Source organism: Pogona vitticeps, chromosome 3 (genome assembly GCF_051106095.1).
Source record: "Pogona vitticeps strain Pit_001003342236 chromosome 3, PviZW2.1, whole genome shotgun sequence".
Lineage (NCBI taxonomy): Eukaryota > Metazoa > Chordata > Lepidosauria > Squamata > Agamidae > Pogona > Pogona vitticeps.
In genome coordinates this window covers 68549547-68563560 of record NC_135785.1, presented here as the reverse complement: position 1 = coordinate 68563560, position 14014 = coordinate 68549547, and the positions used below count along the sequence as shown (strand labels likewise).

Here is a 14014-nt window from a genome sequence, read left to right as displayed (position 1 = left end):
TATGCAGTACCTCAAGTAAGATACCCCAAAAAGTGTATTGCAGAAGGTTACCCCTTCCTGCATTTAGATACAGATATTGATTGATCTTCACCAAGTATAACCAACAACAAAAAATTAGAACCATGCATTTATTTATTTTTCTTACCCTTCCCTCTTCTTGGTTATCTATTAAAGACATAAAGAAGTACAGTAGGACTGCTTTATCTGCGGGATCAGTACCTGCAGTTTCACTTATCCACTGCCTGAAAATATTAAATTAATAAAAAAGAAATATACATTTTCAAGCTATATTACCATAATTGGCCACTGGATGGAACCAGAGACTATGCTATATAGAGAGTTCACTATCTCCCTGATTTCCGGTATCCACAGGAGGCTTGGAACTGATTCCCTTACAGATACTGTGGTCCTACTGCATATAACTTTTTAAAAACATTTATCAAGGTTCTCATACCAAGTGGGATATCATATAATATATGGAAAGGAATGACCTTGTGGTGAGGCAGAATGCAGCGAATGCAGAAGCCAAACAGCCCGAAAAACCCACAACAACCAATTTAAATTGGCTTGCACATTGCAGCCAAAACACAGAAACTGTCCTTGAAATGCATACACCCATTCAAGCTCCCATAAATTCCTTTCCCTGCACTGAAAACTCATGTTTTTCAGAACACACATTTTTTTAAAAAGCGTAACATGGAGTGCAGTCCTCAGTATTTGGCACTTCACTTTGAGACACCCTTTAACGGCCATGATGTTAGCGAAAGTAATCTTTGCTTTTTAAAACTTTCTGCTGTCATGGAAATTACACACTTTGCTGGAATTACTGGGCCTCAAAGCAGAGCATCACGCAGAGCTGTCCTCTAGGTAACTCTGGAATGATGCCACATGATATCATTTAAAGCTTGGGGGAAAATATTTAAGAGTATTTAGTTACAATTATTGTTGTAAGGCTTCCCAAAAAAAAGCAATTAGCTATCAAGAGAGTTACAATTTTAAAGCAATTATTTGCTCAGCTGTTCTCATAAAGTACTGCTAAAAGTAACTAGTCACTTTTTACAAAAACATCTGAATGCTACAAGCTACTGGCAAGTACAGCAAACTACACTCTTATCCCATTTTCTTCATTGTCACTTCAGTTCTCACAACAGAGAATGAGATAGCAGCACAAGACACAGAATGAGTGAAGATGGAATTCCTCCGTCACCTCTCTTGAGTCATGTCAAAATCCTATAACTATAAAAGGGCCTAAATGGATTCTATTAACACTGCAAAGAGATCTGTGAAGATTCTCAGTCATCCAGGTGAGGTTATCTGGAAGTTATCTGTTCATATCTGAGGGAGGTGAAACCAATGTGGAGGATATATCAGGGACCCCCTACAAACTCTCCTCAGACTGAAGAAAGTGTGTAGTGAGTAGTGAAACATTTCAACCTAATAAGAAAGAAATCCAGTTGCCATGGCTCAACTTCCAGACTGCAGAGACAGTGAAGTTGTCCCTCATGAAGTTACACTATAATGTAATGTATGTTGCTCTTCCTTCTTTATATATATAAAAAGGAAAATAAGTTACAAATAACTAGTTATTTCTAAGTTCTACTCGCACTTTTTCCGATGCTTTGTCTCTGCATAAACACAGTGGCTGAAATCCTGTTGCACAGCTACTGAAACAAAGTAACATTTAGAGGTCCACTGTAGTAAGTTTAGAAATCTCCACAGACCATACCAGTGGCACACTGAAATTCTATGGAGATTCTTAACTTCCAGCAATTTGACTTTAAAACATATGCTGTTTCCATAATTGTGCAACTGAATTTCAGCCAGTGTGTATGCCTACAGCAGAAACTAACTGGAATCAGATATCACTCAGTGGTCATGACTGTATAGCAATTGCATCCTTGGGTACTGACTAAAAGAATTATGCCAGCCTCAGCCTAGTTTTATATCCAGAATGCATGTTGCATTATTCACACATTGTAAGAATCATGTTCAGGCCGTCCAAATTATTTAGAAAGAAAAAGCAGTGCTGAAAGCCCCAATTCATATTCAAAGTGCACCCACACAGCCATATGCTGGTGTCCTACAGAAAACCCCCTGTCTCGCACTGCCATTTGCTCTCTAAACAATTATTTGCACTGAGCAAAAGAAGCTGTCTGCTAACAGAAGGACATCTTTGGATCCAAGCCATTCTAGTTAGAAAGCTAGAATCAACTGGCTGTTGGTAAAATGCACAGTTTTTCCAAGTAAAACACAATGACAGGGCAGCTATTATTTTTCACTTTTCTAAAAGAGGAGGAAACGGTCTTATCATCTGAACTTGTGGCCTGCAGAGTCTATAGATCAGCGTTATCAGCAATTTTGTGTGCAGTTCTAACAGCTGTAATATAAATACAAACAAGAAAAAGAAGAAGAAAAAAGAGGTGTTGTAAGCAGATATTTTTTCAATGTTACAGGATCCTAGAATTCTGCAGATAGCACAAATACTGTATTACTTTGCCCAGTAATCATGCTTGTGTCTCTCAATTAAACCTATCAGTTTAAGTAAATATATGTGCACTTGATTTCATGACATAATTCATTCAACTTTTTCTAGTTAATGAAAGAGAAAACAGCTATGGGAAATATGGTTGTGGCCACTCTTACTACTGGGAATTCTGATCACCAACTCAAGATGCTACAGATTTCATTATGTGTGGATGTGCAGTTCTACACAATAGCTACATTCATAGCATTACAAGGTAGTGCAGTAAAGGCAATTCACACCCCTAGAGTTTCAGAAACAGTGGATAAATGTTGAAACCCAAGCTTCATTACCCTGACTTCATTAAATTTCAAGAGCATTTAAAATATCGTGCATGGTAAATATGGGTTGCTCAGTGAACAATTTGACAGAAAGCTGTAGTGTGCCTGCAAATTTAAGATAAGTGTGCTTGCAAGTCTAATTGCCACATACACATTTCAGGTATGTAGTTTAAATTTTTAGGAATATGCACCTCAATAGATTTTTGCCAATGGCTCTAAGAAACTCATTTAATCTCACTTAAGATGCATCTATTTGGCCAGTGGCAGAATGCTACAAACATTATGAACCAAAAGAAAATGGTTGTTAAAATATATGCTAGATCTTAAAATAGGAGCCAAAGTCTCCAGTGTGGAAATAACCTACTCTTTAGTCAAAAGTGTGACATGCACACGCATGCTCACACTCACACTCACATACAGAGAGAGAGAGAGAGAGAGAGAGAGAGAGAGAGAGCATAATGTTTCTATATATTTAGTTATGACAGGTCAATTCATATTAATCCTTCATTTTTCAGTGTACAGCTTATTACTATTCCCAACAGTCTTGTTTCCATGGTACTACCTTTCTCTAGCAAAAAAACAACACTCTGTTTTGTCTAAGATGCAAATCTGATGTGTTTCAGAATTGCTCTTATATAAATTTTTATTAATGACTTGGGTGAGGGAATGCAGGGAATGCTTATCAGATTTATGGATGACACAGAACTAGGTGGAATAGCTAATAATCTGGAAGACAGAAACAACATTCAAAAAGACCTTGATAGGCTCAAGCATTCTGCTGAAAAGAACAGAATGAAATTTAAGAGAGATACTGTAAGTGCAAAGTTCTATACCTGGGGGGGACCCCAAAATGTACAGTTACAAGATGGGGATACTTGGCTCAGAATTACTATGAACAAGAAGGATCTTGGAATTGTTGTAGATGACAAGCTGAATATGAGCCAACAGTGTAACGTAGCTGCAAAAAAGGCAAATGCTATTTTAGGCTGCAGTAACAGAAGTATAGTCTCCTAATCCTGCAAAGTACTAGTTTCCCTCTATTCTGCACTGGCTAATCCTCATCTTGAGTAAAGTGTCCAGTTATAAACATTGCTCTGTAAGAAAGATGCCAACAAACTGGAGCAAGTTCAGAGGAGTGCAACAAAGATGATCAGGGGACTGGAAACCAAGCCATATAAGGAAAGACTGAAAGAACTGAGCATGCGTAGCCTTGAGAAGAAAAGACTGAGGAGGATATAATAGCACTTTCCAAATACTTAAAAAACAGCCATACAGAAGAGTGGCAGGGTCTTTTCTGGATCATCCCAAAATGCAGAATATATATCAATGGGCTAAAATTACAGGAAGCCAGATTTCAGCTGAATATCAGGAAACCTATTAACTGTTAGAGCAGTATGACAATGGAACCAAATACTTCAGAAGGTGATGAGCACTCCAGTGCTGAAAACATTCAAGAGAAAATTAGACAATCATCTGTTGGATATACTTTGATTTGGATTCCTTCATTCAGCAGGGGTTGGACTCAATGGCTCTATAGGTTCCTGCCAACTCCATTATTCTATGTTTCTATGAAATCTTTTGTGTGAATACATTTGGGATACTATATAGTTGCGGGCAACATTGAAAAAGGTAGAGCTAGAAAAGGTATTGAAAGTTGCAGACAAAATAATCCATAGTCTAGAGCAGAAAGAAGAAAGGGGAGTTCTGTTTTTTCTTTGGTTTGTTGTTGTTTATGAAAACTACAACTCCCAGAATATCCCAGTTAAAATGGCCATCTGTACTCCCCCAAAGTAACTTTTTCCATTTCTGAGTTGAGAGAATATCTCTACATGGTGAGATAACAGTATTTGGAGCACTTTGATCTTAAAATACATGGTGAGAAAAGAAAAACACAATGGAATGGTTTGAAATTATTTATTGTGCTGATGAATTTCTCTCTCTCTCTGATAATACTAGAATCCTAGGTCATCTAATGAAGTTACATGGTGACAGAGTCAAAATAGGTAAAATATAGTATTTCTCCCTATTGCATATTGTTAAACTGAGGATGTCACTAACAGTGAAGCCGTGATCTCAGTCAGTTTCAAAAGGAGATTGGACAAATTCATGGAAGACAGGGACAGCAACATATGCTGATATCCTGCTCTTCAGCTTCTCAGATGCAACTGGGTTTGCCAATGTGTAAACAGAATGCTGGGCAAGGTAGGTCTGATCAAAGTAATCCAGTATCCTGTTCTATGTTTACATGCGCAGAACACCTAATGTAAAAGCTGCTCTGGTTCATGCCCATCTCTAATTTGGAGTAATCACAAATCTAAAAATTTGAAAATTAGTACAAATCTAAAAATGTTTCTTCTGCCTTTTCATGACACCCCAAATTTGTTGCCTGAAGTGGCCATCTCACACTCCCTAAGGGGAGGATCAGGCCTGTGGACCAGCAGCTGAAGATTTACCCTGAGGAAAAGGAAGGGAAATGTTTTATTAACCAAGGAGGGTAAACATGCTAGCAGTGCATGGGGAAAGAATACTAATTTTGCACAAATTTTGGAAATTTTTGTTCTGCTCTGGGAAAGTGAGGAATCTTGTGCAGCTTTCATAATCCTCATCATGGTGTCTTATGAGTTCAAGAAAGCCTAAATCAGTAGTTCCCAACCTTTGGGTCTCCAGATGTTCTTGGGATTACAACTCCCAGAAATCATGCCCATCACAGCTAGGGGTGAAAACTTCTGGGAGTTTTAATCACAGAACATTTGTGGGCCCAAGATTGGGAACCACTGGGCTAAAAAAACAAGAGTGAAGAATTTAGCTCGTCGTCGTCGTTTAGTCGTGTCTGACTCTTCGTGACCCCATAGACCAGAGCACGCCAGGCCCTCCTATCTTCCACTGCCTCCTGGAGTTGTGTCAAATTCATTCTGGTAGCTTCGATGACATTGTCCAACCATCTCATCCTCTGTCGTCCCCTTCCCCTCTTGCCTTCACACTTTCCCAACATCAGGGGCTTTTCCAGGAAGTCCTCTCTTCTCATGAGATGGCCAAAGTACTGGAGCCTCAGCTTCAGGATCTGTCCTTGCAGTGAGCACTCAGGGTTGATTTCCTTTAGAATTAATAGGTTAGTTCTCCTTGCAGTCCAGGGGACTCTCAAGAGCCTCCTCCAACACCACAATTCAAAAGCGTCAATTCTTCGGCAGTCAGCTTTCTTTATGGTCCAGCTCTCACTTCCATACATCACTACAGGAAAAACCATAGCTTTGACTATTCGGACTTTTGTTGGCAAGGTGATGTCTCTGCTTTTTAGGATGCTGTCAAGGTTTGTCATCGCTTTTCTCCCAAGAAGCAAGCGTCTTTTAATTTTGTGGCTGCTGTCTCCATCTGCAGTCATCATGGAGCTCAAGAAAGTAAAATCTGGCACTGCCTCCATATCTTCCCCTTCTATTTCCAGGGAGGTGATGGGACCAGTGGACATGATCTTAGTTTTTTTGATGTTGAGCTTCAGACCGTTTTTTGCACTCTCCTCTTTCACCCTCATTATAAGGTTCCTTAATTCCTCCTCACTTTCTGCCATCAGAGTGGTATCATCTGCATATCAGAGGTTGTTGATATTTCTTCCGGCAATCTTGATTCTGGCTTGGGATTCCTCCAGTCCAGCCTTCCGCATGATGTATTCTGCATATAAGTTGAATAAGCCAGGGGACAATATACAGCCTTGTTGTACTCCTTTCCCAATTAACTTGGAAAGAAGAATTTAGCTAGTATTCCTCAAATCTAAGTTCCATATCCCTCATAAGTCAAAGGTACTTTCAGCCCATAATGGGATTAGTGTCCCAAGCATGCACACATACATGAATTGTTCAGGAAGCGAACAAGGTTGTGAAGCAGTCCCTGAAACATGTCAGAGAAGACACTCAAAGATGCCCAAGTTTCAGCAGTGATGCATCAAAGAAGTTTTAGGAATGTTTCTGCTTCTCCTTTTCCAGTTCAGAGAAGAAACTCAAGATTTCACGTGATGTGGCCAAGACAAAATACTGTATATAGCCATATGTAGGCTATAGCCTACATCATCCAAGTGAAAAATATACTCCACTCTTCTTCTTTTTTTGGCCTTTCTGTACAGTTCAGCACAGAAATTTCTATTTCCTAAAATCTGTGAGCAAACATTTCAAATCTAAAATCCTAATATGGGTGCTAGTAAGCCAATAGAACAATATTTGCTGATTCTCATAACTTTTTAATAAGACTACCCAAGAGAATATGGTTTTTGAAAAGACTACAGAAAGTCAGGCATCCACATTTTATCAAAACTTGGTTTGTGTTTCCGGGGGGGGGGGGGGGTGTTAGAGCTCTGCTGCAAATCCCCATTGGAAAACCTAGACTTTGATACAAGCTTGGAGCCTAAAATAAATTAACTTACGGAAGTTCATGAAAAGAATGTTCCCTATCACTTTTTTCCCATTCCACTTATCATCCCCAGAAACAACTCTAGAGGATTGATTGACTTTCCTGAACAATTTGAGACAAGGCGCAGAGGCTGCCTGATAGTGAAAGATAGAAGAATTGCCTCCCTAACCTCCCTCCACTTTTATATTGATTTCAGGATCCAATACTGAGATTGGGTAACTTTGCCCATTGAAGGGTCAAGGTCTCATGAAAACTGGCCGAGGTGAACAGCAGTTGCAGACAAGGTGCCATCTTTGAGGAAGCAGAGCATGGCTAAGTGGGAAAGGGAATTTTTTGCAGAAAAGGCTGAATAGGAGAAAGTAGAAGAAATGATTTCAGGCAGTTATAAGTACGAAATATGTATGAAATATGGAAGCAAGAGTAGAGACAAGTGACTTCTTCCAAGGAGAACATTTCAGCATCGAGATCATAACCATCCCTACCATTAGGCACAGTGAAGAACATGCAATGGCAGGCAGCTTCTAGCTTTGCCTCTCTGCTGAAGGACAGAGCTCTGCATGTCACATGGCCTGTCCTTCAGGGCCTCCTAAATCTGTCTGCTGAATAAGATGTGGTGGAAGGTTTTGTCCTCAGTGCCTAGGTTGGCCACTTACACATCATCAGAATGGACAACATGTACTACCAAAAAGGAAGAAAATAAGCTGACACCAGTTTGCATAAAGTTGCTGTCACACACCCCCCGTTCCCCTGTTTGTTATTGCACACAACCCAGATTCACTTTTGGGTATTTACTTTTCAACCCTTTCCACCGCCACCAAAGGATTTATTCCTCACTCTATCAAAAATGACTCTTAAATCACAGTTATGCAATATAACAATGTTTATTTATGTGATTATAAGTAAATCATATAAAGTGAATCATGGATGGTCTTATTCATTCAATAAACTGTGCTTTGATAAGATTTATATTTGCTTATGAAGGATCATTTTAATCAAGGTATTTATTCATTTCTTATTCTCTATCTCTCTATTACTCTTCTCTAACACATTTCTGGTCCTAACTGCCTAAACTGCTTCTATCCAACTCATATCCCTAACTGAAGTCCCTAACTCTAACTGATCTTTAACTGTCTTCCGTTCTCCTCTTATATTTCCTTGGTTCGGCCCCTTCTGTTCAACCATTGGTTACTAAATCAGGGTTCCATTGTGATGGACAGGAGTGGTTACTGACCCGTCCGTCACAGCTGCATTTGTCAGTTTATATACAGAGATTCAAAATTAGAAAAGATTCTAATAATTTAAACAGACTTATAAAGAATCTCACTCAACAGTGACCAATCTGTAGACCTGCTGAGCCCCCTGTCCAATTGCTGCTCACTATGAATGGGCAATGTCAGGGTTCCAGATCTCCCCCACCTTATCATTCTTTAATTTTACATTACACACGCTCTGAGCAGTCCTTTCAACACATGATACTTTTCTCTGGCAGCCCTTCAAACAGAGGGGCATCTTGCCTAAAAGAAGGCATGAGAGTACCCTAACAGTGTCACCAGAGTTAGACATAAGATCTAGCCAGATATGACTGGCTTCTATATGTGGAATGGGTAAGAGGTACTGTTTGGTTATTTGCCTTGAGCAGCAAAATTCTGGTTCCTGAGGCAGATCAGAAATGCCACCATCCCACACCAAGTCAAAGTACATTGGACAGGCAGAAAATCTCTCCTCCTATTATTTAGAGTAGAGATGGGCACAGACTGCTGCTTTGACAGTTCATGCTAGTGCAAGAGAGCGCTCCTAAATTATAATAGCATCTACCCAAATACTATTTCCTTTTATGAGTTGAGGTACATCTCCTTTCTGCTTTCAGTACATATATCTAACCCTTTTGCCTTGAAAATAAGGTAAACACATTGTTGTCATGGCACCTTTGTATTATAAAAGGATCTTTAAGTTGCTTTCAGGTATATCTGAAGAATCATCTTTGCAAGTAAATGCCAGATGTTAAACTCCTTACTGCAGCTTTAATTTAAAAAGCTACACAAAGAGAAGCTGATAGTTTGAGGGTGAGGGGGAGACACAAGCAAGGGAAGACTAATATAGAGTCTTGTGCTTTAACTTATATTCCATTCCCACATATGGAATTCTGTTATGCTGTGCAAAAGGCACAGATCAGTTCCATGGCAAAAATAAGCAAACTCTATAAGGACTCAAAGGTTACACTAAAATAGGAGACTGTGCTCCATTATTTGCCAGACAAGTGCCTGGAAGTTGAGTGATGGTCCACCATAGAACGTATTAGAAAGAAATATACTAAAATGAAGGAGAGTCAGGGTACTAACATGCGCTGGATTATGGAGAAAGCCAGAGAGTTCCAGAAAAAAAATCTACTTCTGTTTCATTGACTACGCAAAAGCCATTGACTGTGTGGACCACAGCAAACTATGGCAAGTACTTAAAGAAATGGGAGTGCCTGGCCACCTTATCTATCTCTTGAGAAATCTATATGTGGGACAGGAAGCAACAGTTAGAACTGGATATCGAACAATTGATTGGTTCAAACTTGGGAAAGGAGTACGACGCAGCTGTATATTGTCTCCCTGCTTATTTAACTTATATGCAGAATACATCATGCGAAAGGCAGGACTGGAGGAATCCCAAAATGGAACTACGATTGCCGGAGGAAATATCAACAACCTCCAATATGCAGATGATACCACTCTAATGGAACCTCTTAATGAGGGTGAAAGAGGAGAGAGCAAAAATGGTCTGAAGCTCAACATCAAAAAAACTAAGATCATGGCCACTAGTCCAATCACCTCCTGGCAAATAGAAGGGGAAGATATGGAGGCAGTGACAGATTTTACTTTCCTGGGCTCCATTATCACAGCAGATAGTGACAGCAGCCACAAAATTAAAAGATGCCTGCTTCTTGAGAGGAGACAGATGACAAACCTAGACAACATCTTAGAAAGCAGAGACACCACCTTGCCGACAAAGGTCCATATAGTCAAAGCTATGGTTTTTCCAGTAGCATGGAAGTGAGAGCTGGACCATAAAGAAGGCTGACCACTGAAGAATTGATGCTTTTGAATTGTGGTGCTGGAGGAGACTCTTGATAGTCCCCTGGATTGCAAGGAGAACAAACCTATCCATTCTGAAGGAAATCAACCCTGAGTGCTCACTGCAAGGACAGATCCTGAAGCTGAGGCCCTAATACTTTAGCCATCTCATGAGAAGAGAAGACTCCCTGGAAAAGACCCTGATATTGGGAAAGTGTGAGGGCAAGAGGAGAAGGGGACAACAGAGAACGAGATGGTTGGACGGTGTCATCGAAGCTACCAGAATGAATGTGACACAACTCTGGGAGGCAGTGGAAGACAGGGGGGCCTGGCGTGCTCTGGTCCATGGGGTCACAAAGAGTCGGACACAACTTGACAACTAAACAACAACAACCGGGTGCATGCAAACGCCAGCTTCACGAGTGGCTCCTGGATGCAAGCCTTGGTTGTGCAGGATATATTGTACCTTTGTGCCGGAAATGCAAGTTATTATCCCTGTGAAGCCTACTCTAAGAATTATGAAAGCATCTGAAAAAGAAGTAAAGTCATGCAATCCCTGCATAATCCAAAAACAGAGATAGGAACTCCTTCTCACAGCAAGCCAGCCTGGCCCCACCTTTGTTGTCTTTCTGCAAGCAGGCAGGCTTTCCCTGAGTGACTCTCTATCTGAGAGGGTGTTTTTTGTTGTTTAATGGACTGTTGTGCCTTATTGCACTGAATATGTCTTGGTGTTAATTTTATTTACCATCTTTTAGTGTGGTATTTGCTTGATCTTTTTAAACATTTGTATATTTACTGTTTTTAGATTTAAAATATTGTATTTTAATGGTATAAGTCACCCTGGGCCCTCTTTGCGATGACAATAAAGTGTTATTCTATTCTATTCTTTAAGGAGAAAGGCAGAGTAAAAATATTTTAAATAAATAAATAAATAACATTACTGAACCACTAAAATATCATAAACAGGCAAGCTGCAGTACTTTACAGGACTAAACTATGCAGAGGGCACCCTACCTTCTTCTACTCTCTATGTATGACTCTGAATTTGGCTTCAACTGAGTTTTTTTACCTAACGCACCACGACATTTAGACCGCAGTTTTTCTGACAGGGGATTCCCATGTTTCTGGCAGTTTTTCCTCCCTGTGAAAGAAGGAGCCCTGTGCTTCACTACATGGAAGATCTGCTGAGAGACTAGCATCCCTTTGTCTATAGACGTGGAGAAAGACAATGAGAGTCCAATCAAATGTTAAACAAATGCATATTTCCTACTTTTACATGTTTATCCTCCAGTGAAAACCTGAGATATTCAGAAAATCCTTCAGTGGTGTAACTGAGACATTAGATAGGCAAACATAGAAGTGTTATCTCCTAACTAACCAATTACAAGACAGAAGCAAGCTAATTTGGACTGGGTCGAGCTCATGTCATAACAGACAGCATTTTCATTTAAAGCCAATCCTGATTCTGCATTCAGAATCAGCATCTCTTGTGCTCCTGTCTTTAGGCTTGAGTCTCTTGAGGCCCTCATTTTACATCCTGAGATGAAACCTGATAACAAGAAAACACACCAAACTGATTCTGAAGTGCCCAGCCATGATCTTGAAACCTTTTTAACAACAGATCCTGAAGCTCCAACATTTAGCTTAAAACAGTTGGTGAACCTTTCTTTTCCCAACCCCAATGCTCTGCAATACCCACCCTGATGAAGAATCCTGAGGAATTCAGATGGTAAATCCAATATGACCTGTTCTGATGCCTTAATCTGTTCTGATGTGCAGAACAAAGCACAGATAAGAACGTAACTGCTGATCAGATCTTGCACTTTTCCAATTGTTATGACATTGTTCTTTGCTTTTAAAAAAAGTAGCAAGTAGGTATTTTGAGGTAACATACCTTTTACAATGCTTTATTTTTCAAACGTGTTTGAAAACACATTTAAGTGTGTACTTAAACATGAATTTTCATGCAGATGCTTTGTTTAAATTGTTAATAGATCAATCTGGAAATGTACAATATTGCCCAATGACATGGAGTAGAAACAAGGTTACTATTCTTTTTCATGCATTTTCCTGTAAAAGAACCATTTTTGCAGGCAAATACTCCTAAAATATGAGGGACGTGGAGGCGCTGCGGGCTAAACTGCAGAAGCCTGTGCTGCAGGGTCAGAAGACTAAGCAGTCGTAAGATCGAATCCATGCGACGGAGTGAGCGCCCGTCGCTTGTCCCAGCTCCCGCCAACCTAGTGGTTCGAAAGCATGCAAATGCGAGTAGATTAATAGGGACCACCTCGGTGGGAAGGTAACAGCGTTCCGTGTCTAAGTCACACTGGCCATGTGACCACGGAAGATTGTCTTCGGACAAAACGCTGGCTCTATGGCCTGGAAACGGGGATGAGCACCGCCCCCTAGAGTCGAACACGACTGGACAAACATTTTTACTCCTAAAATACATCTTTTACAATTAAGTTGAATTATAAATGGCTAAATGAAGAACAGAATGGATGTTACTTCATGGGATCCTCAGGCCAGCCAGTCCATCCTTAGTCATAAATTGTCATATAACACACCCATCATCATAGCAGAATATCAATGTATATTAGTTGCTGAGGAATATCACCCAAGAAAGGGTATCACTGGAATCACGCTTACTCCTCATATATTATACACATATATTGTATACTGACTTTAAGAAGAAAAACTGTCAACAACACCAAAGCCATCTGCTGAGTCAACTCCTATTCTCTGACAGTAGCTTAGGGTCTAATCATGAAAATATTTCCTTTAATGTGGCTTATACACTGCAGTGTTTATTCTAAAACATTATTCAAGAGCCTCTATACAAGTATGATGTAAGGATTGAAATGTTTTTTAGGTACTGGTAATTCTCTTAATTCCCTAAAATCCGGGGACATGTCTATCACTCACCCTCTATGGGCTCCTGCCAGACAATGCATCTCATTTCGACTACACCCTAAAAAGTGAATTACCAGCTGCTGTGCTATTACTCATCAAGGTTTTCACCTCTTTTGGTGCAACAGGGAAATGCCACATGGTATGTTTCTGAACAAAATTATAGGCAGAGCTTAATCTCAGTTTTAATAAACAGCCTGTAAAGCTAACGTGGGCTTTTATTGGATGATTTATTTTTAAACATTCACTTAATACTCTGTACAAAGAATTGGAAAAAGTATCTTAGAAATGGAAAGTTCCAGTATATTTTTATTATATTCAGGTACCACAAGACTGAGAGATATTTAAGCAACAGAGGCTGACAGTAATTACAGACGTTGGGAAAAAGCAGCACAGTACACAGCAAGAAGCAGGCCAGACTTTGGTCCGATGGGGTTTTCTTTGTTTCAGAGGAGCTTCGGACAGGTCAGCTCCCCATATCTGCTCTGCTCAAGTGTCCAGATATGCAAAGGAGAACATAGCTCCAGCACTTTAAAAGTTCTGTTGGAAAGGGAATGTTATTAGGTGTCCCTTGCGTGACACTCTACAGTAAATCTTCTAGAATCCCCCCCTTCTGTACAGTTATGCAAGATGCAGAATAATCCTTGTTCTTTTTTGCATGTCACCAACCTACACTTAGTATTCTTCCTTGTTCTCACCAGGTTCGTTTCTTTGTTGTTTGGATTCTAGAACACATGGCCTGAAGAGTTGTTGAAGCTTGAGGAATGCTTCATAAATAGATGCCAGTCTTTGTTTGATCAGGGTTTAGCCTTGTTTGCATTCCAATGGGTGCTTCTACCATGACCAAG

The 14014-nt window shown here is 39.9% G+C and overlaps 1 protein-coding gene across 2 annotated transcripts in view; it reads right to left on the bottom strand.

Moving 5' to 3' along the window:
* The window catches only part of PLPP4 (phospholipid phosphatase 4), a 135348-nt gene that overhangs the window by 90986 nt on the left and 30348 nt on the right, over positions 1 to 14014 (bottom strand). The gene's annotated exons all lie outside the window — the stretch shown is intronic.